Raw genomic sequence first — 16,355 nt, 5'->3', positions numbered from 1 at the left:
TTCGCCACATGCAAGTCATACAGCTATGTGACAGGCAGCCTCCTGCACAGTGTATCCCAGACCTCTCCCCCGGCACATTCCTCAGACACACAGCCCCCTCCTCACCTATACCACATATGTATCCCACACGCCTCCCTGGCTCGGTGCTGCAGCCACTTGCTGCACGAGTCCTGTCTCCCGCGCCTCGCGTGGGGCAGTTGTAAGGCAATACTGCGCCTGCGGGTGGTAAAAGTGGGGGATTGTGCCAGGCGCACACAGTAAGGTATACGCGTATTAGCATTCTGCTTTCAGTCCATCCGCATTAGATGTGCGTGCGACTCACAATCAGGCCGTGTTCTGAATTTAAGTGGACCAATCACTAGTGCACAATGGGGTTCTGCTGTATTGTGACATCACGGGGGCACGAGGTGGGCAGGATGTGCTGTGATGATGCATGGTGCGTCAAGAAGCCCCATCCACCTCAGTGCTTCCTGATGGAATGGGTGAAAGCCGGAACGGTCCAGACTCCGGTACACCGGACCGGCTCCTTACAGTGACTTTTGCAGCTGTGGAGCTCTCTGTGACTGTCCCCATGTATGTGACAGCTGTCACACAGCAGACGGTGCAGGGAGAAGTGCACAGAGGGGGTCATTCAGACCGGATCGCTAGGCTGCATTTTCGTACAGCTGGCGATCAGGTCTAAACTGCGCACGCGTGTGCGCCACAATGCGCAGGCCCGTCGCAAGGGTACAAAGCGGATCGCCGCTCAGCGATGGGTTTGTGCGAAGGATCCATTCGCGAGGAGAGTGACAGGAAGAGGGCGTTCGTGGGTGGCAACTGACCGTTTTCAGGGAGTGTCTGGAAAAACGCTGGCGTGTCCAAGCGTTTGCAGGGCGGGTGTCTGACGTCAATTCTGGTCCCGGACAGGCTGAAGTGATCGCAGCGGCTGAGTAAGTCCTGGGCTGCGCAGAGACTGCACAAAATCAGTTTGTACCGCTCGGCTGCACAGGCGCTCGCACACTTGCACAGCTAAAATACACTCCCCAGTGGGCGGCGACTATCTGATCGCAGCGCTGCAAAAATCGCCTGCTAGCGATCAGGTCTGAATTAGGCCCAGAGAGCGCCACAGCGGCCGAGGTCGCTGCAGGATGCTGGTCCAGCAGCCCGGCGTTCAGGAGCGCGGACCGTTCCGACTGTCACCTAATCCCGCTTGCTGAGTGGGCAGAAGTGCGATGATGTCATTTAGTATCATTTATGTTGTCCCGCCCACTTAGTGGCATGGATGACATAATAAGGTTGTGCCTGCCTCTACTACTCTCACTCAGCAGTAAGATAAGTGGGTATGTATGATGTACTCTACTCTTACCCTGTGCCAGGGCTGCAGATTCTCCTTTACTGGTCTGTCCCATCCTTGTCACTTTAGTGGGAGCCTTGGGATGGGGGGAGGGGTGGTGCTACTTCCACTGTGCATGATGCCGACCAGAAAGTCAGAGGGCACTCGGTTGACATCCTCAAATTGATGACTGGTTCACAATGTTGCCATCTTAAATGTCAACAGTTTCTGGATGCCGATGGTTAGGGTTAGGTCAGCGCCGTCTTAACAGCAGTGTAGGCCCCTGGGCACAGCAATACAATGGGCCCCCTATCCATCCTCCTGAGGTAGGGATTTGGGGTGCTATCAGCGGTGGTAGGGGTGTTCTATCTTCCGCTCAGCATGTAGGACCTGGAACAGTAATTTCTGCTAATTACTCCTTTACTGCACAGATAGGGCTAAACTATAGAAGGGGGCATTGGGCTGAATGAAGAAGCCCTGGTACATGACTTCCAAGGTGATAGGGGGTGTTTAATACGTAGGGGAGGGTGTATAGTGGAGTGGGCTTAATATTCATAATTTTCCGGTGGGAGGGCAGCTTGCTTGAGTGCCGATATCTCAAGTTCCTGAAAATAGATTTCTTAGCTTTGAATTGGATAAAAAAACTTGAGAGTCCCAACTTTCCGGAGGTACTGGGGACACCTTTCAGGAGGTACTGGGAACTTGGGAATCAGAGCTCAGGAGCCAGAGCAATTCACCAACGAAAATATAAAACTGCATATTAGGCTTGTGAAGGTGAAGCAGGGGCCAGCTGCTTGAAGGCTGATATCTCTGGTTCTGGGCACAACAGAGACAAGCTGTCAGTGTCCACCAAAAGAGGAGAGTCTCAGCTTTTGGAGCATATCATCAGAAAAATTCTAAGTCAGACAGAACCTGAGATATCTGGCTGGGAAGAGCAATTAACAGGCTTGGATGGGGACCACTGCTTTCAAGTCGATTATCTCCGGTTCCCCAGGGCCGATTTTCATAAATCTGGTACCCCTGGAAAGAGGGGACCCTCAGCTATCAGCATAGGGCCCTTATACTCCTGGGGCCCTTGGGCAAGAGCCCATTGAGCCCATACGAAAAGACGGCCCTGGGTCATGGGGGTAGAGGGGTGCTGCAGCATCACTGTTGGTGTCGCAAATTACTGTTACAGCTCCGCTGGGAACCGGGAGAAGACGCAGGAGCTGCTGGCGAAAGTAAGAAGCCATTAGCCCACCAGGGATGGTCTGTCGACAGGTTATCATGTCAGCATCAACCTGTTCCCTGTCGACATGTTGACATGCAGCATGCTGACAGTTCAACCCTGTCGATATTCTCGTGTCGATCTGATGGCTGTTGACAAGTCGTACCACACCCAGCAGACAGACATACCTGATAAGTAATGGCTGTATAGTGAATGGCTAGCTCTGTCTCGCTTGTGGCAAAACATGCTGACAGTCACTGGCACCATTCACTATACAGAAATGACCGGGTATGTGTCTGCTGCCAGAGCCTTCCAATAATCCACGCTACAGTATATAGACAAACAGACCAGGTCATTTTCTAGATTGGAAATCACCAAGTGCAGGAGCCTGTGAGCAGCTCCTGAGGAAATCCACGTTCCCCTTCAGCAATGTGCTATCGCCACGCCATACACATACTATGAATAAACCTGGAAACTCCGGTACAATCTTATATCTGCGGTTTTGTGTCACATGATGACAGTGTCAGAGAAGGTAAAACATCTCACAAAAGCTATGCCCTATCTCCCAGCATTGTGACGGTGAGTGTGGGCACAGAAGTGTGTGGTGTACTTCCACAAATCCACAGAGGGTGTGTCTTGCCAGTGGGGGCAATACCCTAGGGATGACCGTCGGTGGATTAACCATCAATTGTCACAATCGATGGTGCCATCTGTTATTTCCTCCCACGCACAATAAGACTTACCTCTAGTCTCCAAACCTTTAAACGTTCCCTGAAAACTCACCTCTTCAGACAAGCCTATCAAATTCCAGACCCACCCACATAACCTTCAATGCTTCCCTATGTAATTACATCCGCTCTGTACAGTCCACATAACATCACATATCTTGTCTTTCTTTACTCTCACACCCTCCTGACACTTGGCCAACATTGCTGGGTGATGATATCATACAACCCATTAAGAACCTAGCAATCTGGGGGACCATTATGCAATAGGTAGTATCTATCCCTGTGTATCAATGCCTATTTCCCTATAGAGTATAAGCTTGCGAGCAGGGCCCTCCTACCTCTATGTCTGTCTGTTTTTACCCTGTTTTATTCTATTACTGTTGTTCTAATTGTAAAGCGCAACAGAATATGCTGCGCTATATAAGACACCGCTAATAAATAAATAAATAATAACAGTGCCAAGGGGGGGAAATAAATCAGCTCCCAATCTGCCATTAATGGTGGAGAATTATTGGATGTCCGCCATCGATGACAAACCTATCAATCCATTGATGGTTGATGGCCATCACTCCCCTGGCCAATAGAAGCAGTGATTGCCCCACCACCGCTGTCACCCAATCAGCAGCATAACCACTTTCCAGCAATGTTACATGTTATGGATTTCAACGTAGCAGGGTCCCGGCCATTGGGACAAATTAGCCAGGACTGAGCCAGGATTTAGGTGGGCGAGGGCTGTTTAAGCTTGTGACTTGATAAGAGTCCTGAATTTTTGTGATTGACTAATGATAAGAACCCTGTTGCTACAATAGGTCGTTATTTATTTTCTCTATATGTTCCTGTTGGCCTATAGGATTTTGGTGTGTGGAGCCTACTTCAGGGTTATATATAGGAGGTACTTTGTGTAATCTCCATCTATTCGGTTTGGAAGAAAGGGCAGTAGAGAGCCAGGCCCAGGTACTTTTCAGGGGGTGTGGCCTAACCACAGGAGGCGTGGCCCTGCGCCCTTAGAAAAAAAAATTACTTTAAGCACCTCCCTGGCCACAGTGCAGTCCAGCACACAGCAGCGCTGGGCTCTTCCATAAGTCTTGGGTCCTGATAAATTGTGCCTCCCCCTCGGCACCTCTGCACCCACCAACATAAAAATGTTCTATCAGGTGAGGCACAGCTAGATGGGGAGGCACTGCATATCAGTGGCCACATGTGACGCAAGAGGTCCGAAGTAAGGCATGGTGTCCTGTCTCGGTGGGGGGACCTGAGCGTTGCTTTGTGGAGGTGCCCAGTCTGTGCCTGAGCAAGGAGAGGTGAGTCCTTCACAGCGCAGTTGCGTCCTCAGGAGGGGCGTTTTACTCGTCCCTCGCAGCATGTACTCATCATTTTGGCTAGAGCTGATTTGTAATGCCTTTCTTATCCGCCTTCTAGGAACTAAATTGGGTCATAACTAGTAATTAAAGCTGTGACCTTTAACCCAAGCAGTCGTCTGCGTGGTTATTTCATTTAGCGTTATAAGGGTTTTTCTCTATTTTTGTTAATTGCAATAATGAATGGAGGGGGGGAAGGGGGTTATGCCAGAACAGAGGAGTAAATAAAAACGTAGTTATTGAAAACTATTTTGGTTATTATAGTCTATTCATAAGGTGCAACAAAGCGTCTGCAGCACCAAAGAATGGGGGAGATCGAAAGGGAAGAGGGCCCTGCCCTTGGGAATTTCCATACAGGCACATTTTAAGGGCACATTTAATGCTGGGGAGACTGGTAGAGAGTCGGACTAAGCGAGGGAGTGAGTTCCAGAGGATGGGGCACAACGGGTAACATCCCTGTGACAGGTATCAGAGGAAGTGACCAGGGAGGAGGAGGACGCTGGCTGGAGGAGGAGCGGGGAGGGACTGCAGCCAGAGATGAGGTTAGAGATGTACAGGAGTTGAGGAAGTGGTTTAGAACTTTATACTGTATGTGGAGGTGAACTGGATTTTGAGGGGGAATGGGAACCAGTGAAGCAGATTGCAGAGGGGGGGCAGGCGTCCTATGACGGGATAGGAAAAGGGATGAGCCACAGCATTAAAATAGATTGAAATGGGGGAGGGGCAAGTGAGAGAGGCCAGAGAACAAGAGGTTACAGAAGTCTAGGCGGGAAATGATTAGAGCTTTGTTGGTATCCGGTGTAAAGAAGTCTGGAGATGTTCCACGGGTGGATTCAGCAAGATTGAGAGATGACCTGAATGTGGGGCGTGATGGAGAGGGCAGAGGTGAGGATGGCTCTGAGGCAGCGGAAATATAGAACACGTTGTTCGCTCCTTTTACTTACGGCCCATGTTCTAAGGGCCTAATCCATGTTTGTACAGAAATGCATTTGCAATTGTCATTTTTTAAGATACGGAATTGCTGTCGCCCAGAAAAGAAGATAGGCGCCCAACGGAGCCATTGCAAACTCATTTGCAACTGTGTACACATACGCAGCCTATACACAATAACAAGGAACATCGACTGCTAGGCTAGCCCTATGGCTGCGTAGATTGGACATGGCTGTAGACATGATTTTGTACATACATGATCGCAGAGGCATCACTGGGTCTGGTGACACCCAGTGCGGAATCTGTATCTCTTGGTGCACCGGAGGCATGGCCTAAATCTGAGGGGTGTGGTTACTCTGAATTCCCAACGACATCACTCCGGTGGAAGCCCAGCATCCCTCGGAGACTAGGATGGCTGCACCGCCGTCGCCTACTCTTCAATGAACCGGGTGCTGCAGGAAAGTGTAACACTGCAGCACCTAGCGCCTGTCACTGCAGAGGAGGCGGCATCTTGGTGTCTGAGGGTGACACCCGGGTGCGGGCCGCACCCCCCTTCTGACGCCACTGCATGATCGCAGCTGAAGGCATATACATGAAAATGGCCATGGCGTATTTGCCGTCACTCGCCATTACCTCCCCCAAGTGGTCCTTTCCTGTCCATCACTCTGCGATCGTGGCACATGTGCAGTCTGCAGATGATCGCTCACTTGCGGAAACATTGCCCGTAGCATACACACAGGGCCGCAGCGCCAGTATCTGGAATACATTTAAATGTTACTTACATAAAACTATTTCTGACTTATAGAATTCTTTAGTTGCCATGTGACCATTGTTTCCTATACATGAGGCCGGTCTGTTCTCCGTCAGGTCGGCACGCATTGCTTCACATCCGCACTTTAGGTTGAATTCTTTTGCTGCTGCAATTGATCTTTTGCCTATTAAACAAGTGAACTTGTTCTACTCTACAGCCGGGAACACGGATTTATCCTCATTATCTGTTCTCATCTGCAGCAGACGCATCTTCCACACTAGATGCTTACAGTGTGTTCTGTGCATAATACCCATTCATTATGTCTGTGGGGCAGAAAGGACGCACACTAGCCCCTAGCATTCTCCCTGCCCGGGTCTGAGGGCCCCTGTCTACGTTATCCGACCTCTCATCATTGGGAGTCTGCATATTGGGATGGGAGCGTGACTGACAATACCCTCGTGTAGGTGTGGTCGTACCCCCTGTGGGCATTTTTCCAGACAAATTCCATTTTATTTGCCACAGACCCTGGAGACACATCTCCTTGTTGTGCAGCACTGCAACACCTCCCATCTAGGGATGGACATTGCATCGTGATGCTCCGCAGCAATCAATGGTTTTGTTGCGATGGCAGTGGTTTTAACAATCGATGGTGGCATTCCGATGTTTGCCGTTATCAAATGGCAAACATTTGACAGTGTTCTGAAGGTCCTGTCCGCAGTACCTTCCCTGGCCGGCCATGCCGCAGAGGTTTGAAAGGTTTTTTTTTGCGTATGCGCAAATCATATGAATTTTTTTTCTAGGGAATTTTTATTATTGTGATTATCCAATTCTTGCCAAATAATTACTGACCATCTTTAATCCAGAAATCCTTGCGGCCTTATATTATTATTACCAGTTATTTATATAGCGCACACATATTCCGCAGCGCTGTACAGAGAATATTTGGCCATTCACATCAGTCCCTGCCCCTGTGGAGCTTACAATCTATGGGCCTAATTCAGACCTGATCGTACCCCTGCAAAATTTTGCAGGGCTACGATCAGGCACACTGACATACGGGGGGACGCCCAGCAAAGGGCTAGTCTGCCCCGCATGTCAGGCCCCCCCCCCCCCCGCCGCCCTGCAGAAGTGCAAAAGCATCGCGCAGTGGTGATGCTTTTGCACTTCAGGAGTAGCTCCCAGCCAGCGCAGCTTTTGCCTGCTGGCCGGGAGCTACTCGTTGCTGCCCGGCTCGCAGCAGCTGTGTGTGACTGGACCGCGCCTGCCGTGCCGCCCCCTCCCACCCAGTGACCGCCTCTGCCTGTCAATCAGGCAGAGGCGATCGCTAGGTAACGACAGCCATCGGCTGTCAGCCATGCGCCTGCGCACTGTGGCGCCGGTGCATGTGCACTTCTTACATGATCGATGTGTTGCGATGAACAGCAACGTGTGGTCAGGTCAAAATGACCCCCTATATTCCCTATCACATATATACACACACACGTTCACGCTAGGGTTACATTTTTTTGTTGGGAGCCAATTAACCTATCAGTATATTTTTGGATTGTGGGAGGAAACCGGAGTAACCGGAGGAAACCCACACAAGTACGTGGAGAATATACAAACTCCACACAGTTAGGGCCATGGTGGGAATAGAACCCATGACCTCAGTGCTGTGAGGCAGTAATGCATCCATCCGTAATGCCGCTGTGAAATGCTTTTGCACCCATGCGGTGAGGGGGGCGGGGGCAGGGCTTGACATGCGGGGCAGACTAGCCCTGTGCTGGGCGCCCCCCCGCATGTCAGAGAATCTGATAGTAGATGTGCTACATTTAGCACATCTACAATCAGCTCTGAATGACCCCCATAGACACAGACTGGCTTCCATCGATGAGCAAGCAATCCATCAATCCCAATCCCAATCATTTTTTTAGTTGGAATTGGCAAATCGGGGAAATCCAACATGCTGGCTGGAAAAATAATCTTAAAGTGTGTGGGGCCAGTTTAACAGTCCAGGTTTTTAGGATATCCATGCGTTAGCCCAGGTGAATTAGTAGTACCTTTGTGCACAGCATGGTTATGCGTAAAACCTGGAGTGTTAGGGTGTCTCGAAGACTTAGGGCCTTATTCAATAAGGCACCCTAATGCGATGCGATCACATTATGCCTATTAGCGGCCCAGTCTGCACACGCAGGAACCGCTCTGTGTGCGCGGACCGGCAAATGCAATTGCATCGCATTGATGTGAAAGCCTCTGCCTGACTGACAGGTAGAGGCATTCACGGGGCGGCATCACAGCATTGTGGGGGATGTGTCGGCAGAAATGGGGGCGGATTCGGGCTATTTTTCGGGGGGGGGGGGGGGGCGCTTGACGACAGGGAAAATGGCGGCGGCCCAACTGCCTACACAGCCAGGGGGACTTCCCTCATTTAGCGATGCAACTGATGCTGAATAGGGTCCAAAGTTTGTGAAACAATGAATTATAGAAAAAGGCCGCACAAGGGAGGGCATTCCACAGATAGGGGGACAGCCCGAAGATCACATCTACGTATGGGAACAGGCACTGCTGGATTTCACACTAGTCACGTGAGGCACATGCCTAGGGGCACCCCTGGCTGGGGTGGCAGCACTGCAGTCCCCTGCGTCGGAGGTTTTCAGTGCCCCAATTAAGCTGTAGTTACAGGTGAAACGCAGAAAATTAGAATATCGTGCAAAAGTTCATTTATTTCAGTAATTCAACTTAAAAGGTGAAACTAATATATTATATAGACTCATTACATGCATAGTGAGATATTTCAAGCCTTTATTTATTATAATTTGGATGATTGTGGTTTACAGCGTAAGAAAACCCCAAATCCAAAATCTCAGAAAATTTGAATATTACTAAAATCAATAAAAAAAGGATTTCAAATACGGAAATGTTGGCCCTCTGACAAGTCTAATCATGCATATGTACTCAGTACTTGGTTTGGGCCCCTTTTGCATGAATTACTGCCTCAATGCGGCGTGGCATGGATTCTATCAGCCTATGGCACTGCTGAGGTGTTATGGAAGACCCAGATGCTTTCATAGCGGCCTTCAGCTCTTCTGCATTGTTCCGGCTCATGTCTCTCATCTTTCTCTTGGCAATGCCCCATAGATTCTCAATAGGGGTTAGGTCAGGAGAGTTTGCTGGCCAATCCAACACAGTAATTCCATGGTCATTGAATCAGGTTTTGGTAGTTTCGGAAGTGTGGGCAAGTGCCAAGTCCTGCTGGAAAATGAAGTCAGCATCTCCATAAAGCTTGTCTCCTGAAGGAAGCATGAAGTGCTCTAATATACCCTGATAGATGGCTTCGTTGACTCTGGACTTAATAAAGCACAGTGGACCAACACCAGCAGATGACATGGCTCCCCAAATCAACACAGACAGGAAACTTCACACTGGACTTCAAGCATCTTGGATTGTGTGCCTCTCCATTCTTCCTCCATACTCTGGGACCTTGGTTTCCAAATGAGATACCTTGGTTAGCCCAGGTAAGACGCTTCTAATGTTGTTTGTTGTTCAGGAGCGGCTTGACAAGAGGAATACGACATTTGAAGCCCATGTCCAGGATCCGTCTGTGTGTGGTGGCTCTTGATGCACTAACTCCAGCCTCAGTCCACTCCTTGTGAAGCTAGGAGGTCGTAAGTAGGTCGACATGGGTTCTGGGTTCTAGGCCGACAGGGACTATAGGTCGACATGTACTAGGTCGACATGACATAAAGTCGACATGAGTTTTTTTTCACTTTTTTTGTTGTAGTTTTCTCCATACAGTGATGGGGAACTCCAATTAGTGCACCGTGTCCCCTCGTCATGCTGCGGGCAAGGTTACCGTTTCCAAATGTAGTCCACGTGGATCGTAAAGTATAAAAAAGTTCAAAAAATGAAACAAAAGTGTGAAAAATTCATGTCGACCTTTTGTCATGTCAACCTAGAGTCCGTGTCGACCTAGATACCATGTCGACCTACTTACTGTTGACCAATAGTGGTCGACCTAGACACTGCCGACCTAAGTATTGTTGACCTAGAGACCGGATACCCAGGTAAATACAGGCAGAGCAGGGAATAATGGGGGTCATTCCGAGTTGTTCGCTTCGTTGCCGATTTTCGCAACGGAGCGATTAAGGCAAAAATGCACATGCGCATGGTTCGCAGTGCGCATGCGGTAAGTATTTTAGGACAAAACTTAGTAAATTTACTCACGTCCGAACGAAGAAATTTCATCGTTGAAGTGATCGTAATGTGATTGACAGGAAGTGGGTGTTTCTGGGCGGAAACTGGCCGTTTTCTGGGAGTGTGCGGAAAAACGCAGGCGTGTCCGGGAAAAATGCGGGAGTGTCTGGAGAAACGGGGGAGTGGCTGGCCGAACGCTGGGCGTGTGTGTGACGTCAAACCAGGAACGAAACGGCCTGAGCTGATCGCAGTGTAGGAGTAAGTCTGGAGCTACTCAGAAACTGCTAAGAATTTTCTATTCGCAATTCTGCTAATCTTTCGTTCGCAATTCTGCTAAGCTAAGATACACTCCCAGTAGGCGGCGGCTTAGCGTGTGCAATGCTGCTAAAAGCAGCTAGCGAGCGAACAACTCTGAATCACCCCCAATGTCTGACGGGGAAAACTAGTCTAGCCGCAGAGTAATTCATAGAGGTTCCTGCTGTGTACACGGCTATAACCCTTTCACTATAGAGAAATGTGTTCACACCTTAGCAATGTAAACTCTGTAACCCCACCCCTGCACTTACACCATCCAGCACACACAGAACATACAGTATGGCGGTTACTAATTTACTTTCCCTGCAGCAAACGTACTCATCTGCATTCACACCCCTCCGATCACCCTGCAATTCTCCCTTTCCTAGAACTCTCTGGCATGAGTAATACAAGTCTGTACAGGCCACGCTTGCACTAGGAATACTGTGCGTGACACTAGTGACCTGTTGTGTCTGGTGGCCTGTCTGCTGCATAGCGACCGACCCTGGCGGTATCCAGATGCTGGTGCGTGTAAGCGTGTGTCATGTATTATTGGAACGTCTAATCTTCGATGGCTACATTCTTAGAATTCTCCGTGCGCGTGCAATCACACGGCACCTCTGCTTCTGTTATTAATCTGAGTATTTGCACAACTGCGCTCAGCAATTTATCTTCTTCTGTATGCTGGATATAATAGCCGTCACGCCAGCAAGTAAGTGCCCCCTCTCTCTCTGTGACTCTACGTACCAGGGCATAATTCACAATTGTCACGTCTGACAATCTGATAAATGTAATCGTGTGTGACAAATAACAATAATGTAACGTCTTCTGGAATATTCAGTGAATATAAGCCTATGACCCTGCAGTAGAACCGCCTTCAGCTGCGATGACTTCAACTCATTGTTTTTTGTCTAAGATTATCAGTCTCTTACATCATATCTGAGGAATTCTGGCCCGCCCCTCCTTACGGCGCTGCCTCGGCTCATTGATGTCAGGGGGTATTCATTTATATGCAGCTCGCAATGGGGGCTGAGGCTCCCTACCCACCACTACCCGCCGCATTTCGGGTCACAGCCGCCGCAGCCCGCCCCTGCAACGGTTGGAACACTCCTGCGTTGTACAGACTGCGCCCCACCAACGGCGAGCGTACTCCAGCAAGGGCTTCAGGCTGCGATCGTTATTATACCGGCGATCGGGTCTGAATTAGGCCCCAAGACCGTAATGATTTTCTCTTTTCATTCAGTTGTAGGTCTGTTGGCGCGCTCAGAATCACTATTCCGTGTTGTGGACCATTTTCTGTTCAGCTCCAGTTGTCGGAGTGATGGCGTCACATTTCCTGTAGAGTACTAAGGTATAAACGTGAGTTTATGGCGGCCAGGTACTGTGGCTGCGCCTGTCCGCCATTGTCCGCGATGGCTGACCTGAGGTTCCTCTGGTGATACGCTGTATTCAGTTTGCACCAAACAGGCATTGTACATTATGGGGCTAATTCAGTAAGGATGGCGGATGCTGATAATCAGCAGAATTTGCTATCCCTTTGGTCGCATGCTGGGGGCCGCCCATCACTGGGCAAGCTCCGTCTACTCCCTGGAAACGGAGAGTTGCCTGCCCCCCCCCCCCCCCCCCCCCCCGCCCCGCTACCACCTCTGCCTAACTGACGGACGCTGCGCCTGCCCCCCGCATCTTTTCAGCAAAGATTCCGGTTGGAGCGCACACTGCATTACAACCTGAATTAGCCCCTAAGACCAAACAGCTACGTTTCTGCATTGTTGCTGAAGTCTTCTGTATCATTCATAGGTGAGATTTCACATTGGACACCCGTATGTGGGCGACATGAATTCCCTGTCTTGCACTAGTATACTGATCTGCATATATGGATGTCTGCTGAATTGCTCTTTTAGTATTGACCTTTTATGTGGAACATTTCACTGTTTTTGTTTTTTTTGTAAATAAATCATTCATTTTTCCTGCTGCATTGTTATATTTATTGAATGTACAGGTTGAGTATCCCATATCCAAATATTCCGAAATACGGAGATGGTGAAACCTTTGTTTTCTGATGGCTCAATGTACACAAACTTTGTTTAATACACAAAATAATTAAAAATATTGTATTAAATGACCTTCAGGCTGTGTGTATAAGCATACTTGCCTACCTGACCCTCTCCATGAGGGAGAAAATGCTCTGTTCCTGGACTTTCCTGGTAATGTATGATTGCCATCACCTGTGGTGAAACACCTTTCTTATCAATTACCTAGCTCACCACAGGTGATGGCAATCATACATTACCAGGAAAGTCCAGGAACAGAGCATTGTGTATAAGGGCCCTCATTCCGAGTTGTTCGCTCGGTAAAAATCTTCGCATCGCAGCGATTTTCCGCTTAATGCGCATGCGCAATGTCCGCACTGCGACTGCGCCAAGTAAATTTGCTATGTAGTTAGGATTTTTACTCACGGCTTTTTCATCGTTCTGGCGATCGTAATGTGACTGACAGGAAATGGGTGTTACTGGGCGGAAACAGGCCGTTTTATGGGCGTGTGGGAAAAAACGCTACCGTTTCCGGAAAAAACGCAGGAGTGGCCGGAGAAACGGGGGAGTGTCTGGGCGAACGCTGGGTGTGTTTGTGACGTCAAACCAGGAACGACAAGCACTGAACTGATCGCAGATGCCGAGTAAGTCTGAAGCTACTCAGAAACTGCTACGAGGTGTGTAATCGCAATTTTGCGAATACATCGTTCGCAATTTTAAGATGCTAAGATTCACTCCCAGTAGGCGGCGGCTTAGCATGAGCAAATCTGCTAAAATTCACTTGCGAGCGAACAACTCGGAATGAGGGCCAAGATGTATATGAAACATAAATGCATTCTGTGCTTAGACTTAGGTCCCATCGCCATGATATCTCATTATGGTATGCAATTATTCCAATATATGGACAAATCCGATATCAAAAATACTTCTGGTCCCAGGCATTTTGGATAAGGGATACTCAACCTGTATAAATTCATTGGTAATATCCATGATATTTTTTAGCAGTTTACCCATAATAGCGCTGTGTCTTAATTTCCACTTCATTAGACATAGGTCTGCAAACTCAGTCCTCAGAACCCCACACAGTGCATGTTTTGCAGGTAACCCAGCAGGTGCACAGGTGTATTAATTACTCACTGACACATTTTAAAAGGTCCGCAGGTGGAATTAATTATTTCACTTGTGATTCTGTGAGGAGACCTGGAAAACATGCACCGTGTGGGGGTAATGAGGACCGAGTTTGCAGACCTATGAGATAAAGGCTGTGTCAGGTGGGTCTGGACTCCATAATAAATGGGCATGGATAAATTGTGTGTATGTGTTCCAGACAACATTGTGAGTCGCAGGCAATGTGTGACTTTGGGGGACATTTACTAAGCAGTGATAAGAGCGGAGAAGTGAGCCAGTGGAGAAGTTACCCATGGCAACCAATCAGCTCTGAAGAAACATCTGTAATTTGCATACTATAAAATGATACAGAGCTGCTGATTGGTTGATAGGGCCACTTCCCCACTGGCTCACTTCTCCGCTCTTATCACTGCTTAGTAAATGTCCCCTTTATGCTGATACAGCCGCCACCTCTGGTGTACATCCATTCTGCCAAAGGTGCAAAGACTAGACCCGCACTTTTTAGCTCCCATGTACGCACGTTGTACTTCCTATCGCCGCGTCCTTATACGCCACCACTGGTTGCATCATGGAAACCTAGGGCAGGTGCAGTGTCTCTGTCTGACTATGGAATCCTTTGCCTGCGGCTTTTCACCTGGGAACACAGCGACACGCCGATGACCGTGTTCGGCCGGCATCCCGCACAGCCGCAGAAACACGGGCGACATTACACCCCGCCGCATGAGTCATTTTTTATGTTTGCTCTTGTCGCATCCATCGTCAATATCACACACAAATACACACATTTGCCTTTTTTGCATTTCCAGTAAATACCTTGAAGGGTTTATTTAGAACAGGTGATGTTGCTAAAAGCAACCAATCAGATTCTATTATCTTCTAGAAGCAGCTAGATAAATGTTAAGTAGAATCTGATTGGTTGCCGTGAGCAACATCACCAGTTCTAAAAAAAAATTTTTATCCCCAATTACTATTGATAATCAGGGCCGGTGCAAGGTTTCTCTGCACCCTAGGCAAATAGTCAGCAGCAGCCCCCCCCCCCACCTCCCCACCCAGGTAACCGCCTCACAATTTATCGGTTTGGGTTAGGATATCGGGGTTACGGTATTAGGGATAGGAAATAAGGGTTGATTTATCAGTGTGGGTTAAGGTTAGGTGTTATTATTAGGGAGATATATATATATATATATATATATGTTACATACGATATCCTGGTGCTCGGGATGCCGGCTGTCAGAATACGGACAGCGACATCCCGAAGATTAAAATCCCAACACTTGCTAATTATGTAAACTAACCCTGATCCCTAATCTTCCACCCCCCCCCTTCCTAATCCTAACCCTCCCCAGTGGTGCCTAACCTTAACTCCCCCTTCCCCCAGCCTAACCCTAACCCTTCCTCCCCCAAAGCCTAATCCTAACCCTCCCCAGGGCTGCCTAATCCCCACTACCCACAGCAAAACCCTCCCACCCCTGCAGACCAACCCTAACCCACCCAACCCCGCAGCCTAACCTCTCCCCCAAAATAGTAATTTGGACCCATCCTACAATGCTACACTGGTTCCCCAAGCCCAGCTGTTCATACTGGAAACGCACAGACTATATAGCATTAACGTATATCTATATCTATATATCTATATTCCCTCCAATGGCGGCACTCAGGTCTCGTAAATAATGACAACAGGACACGGCTCTGATCGGCAACGTTTCAGCGCTTTTATCAAGCCACATAAAAGCACTGTGAGCACACTGAATGAGCCGAAACTCACATTGTAGCACACTAAATGAGCCGAAACTCACATTGTAGCACACTGAATGAGCCGAAACTCACATTGTAGCATACTGAATGAGCCGAAACTCACATTGTAGCATACTGAATGAGCCGAAACTCACATTGTAGCACACTGAATGAGCCGAAACTCACATTGTAGCACACTGAATGAGCCGAAACTCACATTGTAGCACACTGAATGAGCTGAAATTCACATTGTAGCACACTGAATGAGCCGAAACTCACATTGTAGCACACTGAATGAGCTGACATTCACATTGTAGCACACTGAATGAGCCGAAATTCACATTGTAGCACAATGAATGAGCCGAAACTCACATTGTAGCACACTGAATGAGCCGACATTCACATTGTAGCACACTGAATGAGCCGAAACTCACATTGTAGCACACTGAATGAGCCGACATTCACATTGTAGCACACTGAATGAGCCGACATTCACATTGTAGCACACTGAATGAGCCGAAACTCACATTGTAGCACACTGAATGAGCTGACATTCACATTGTAGCACACTGAATGAGCCGAAACTCACATTGTAGCACACTGAATGAGCGGACATTCACATTGTAGCACACTGAATGAGCCGAAATTCACATTGTAGCACAATGAATGAGCCGAAACTCACATTGTAGCACACTGAATGAGCCGACATT

The sequence above is a fragment of the Pseudophryne corroboree genome, chromosome 3, assembly GCF_028390025.1.
Source record: "Pseudophryne corroboree isolate aPseCor3 chromosome 3, aPseCor3.hap2, whole genome shotgun sequence".
In the NCBI taxonomy this organism is placed as follows: Eukaryota; Metazoa; Chordata; class Amphibia; order Anura; family Myobatrachidae; genus Pseudophryne; species Pseudophryne corroboree.
Note: the sequence above shows the minus strand (reverse complement) of the source record.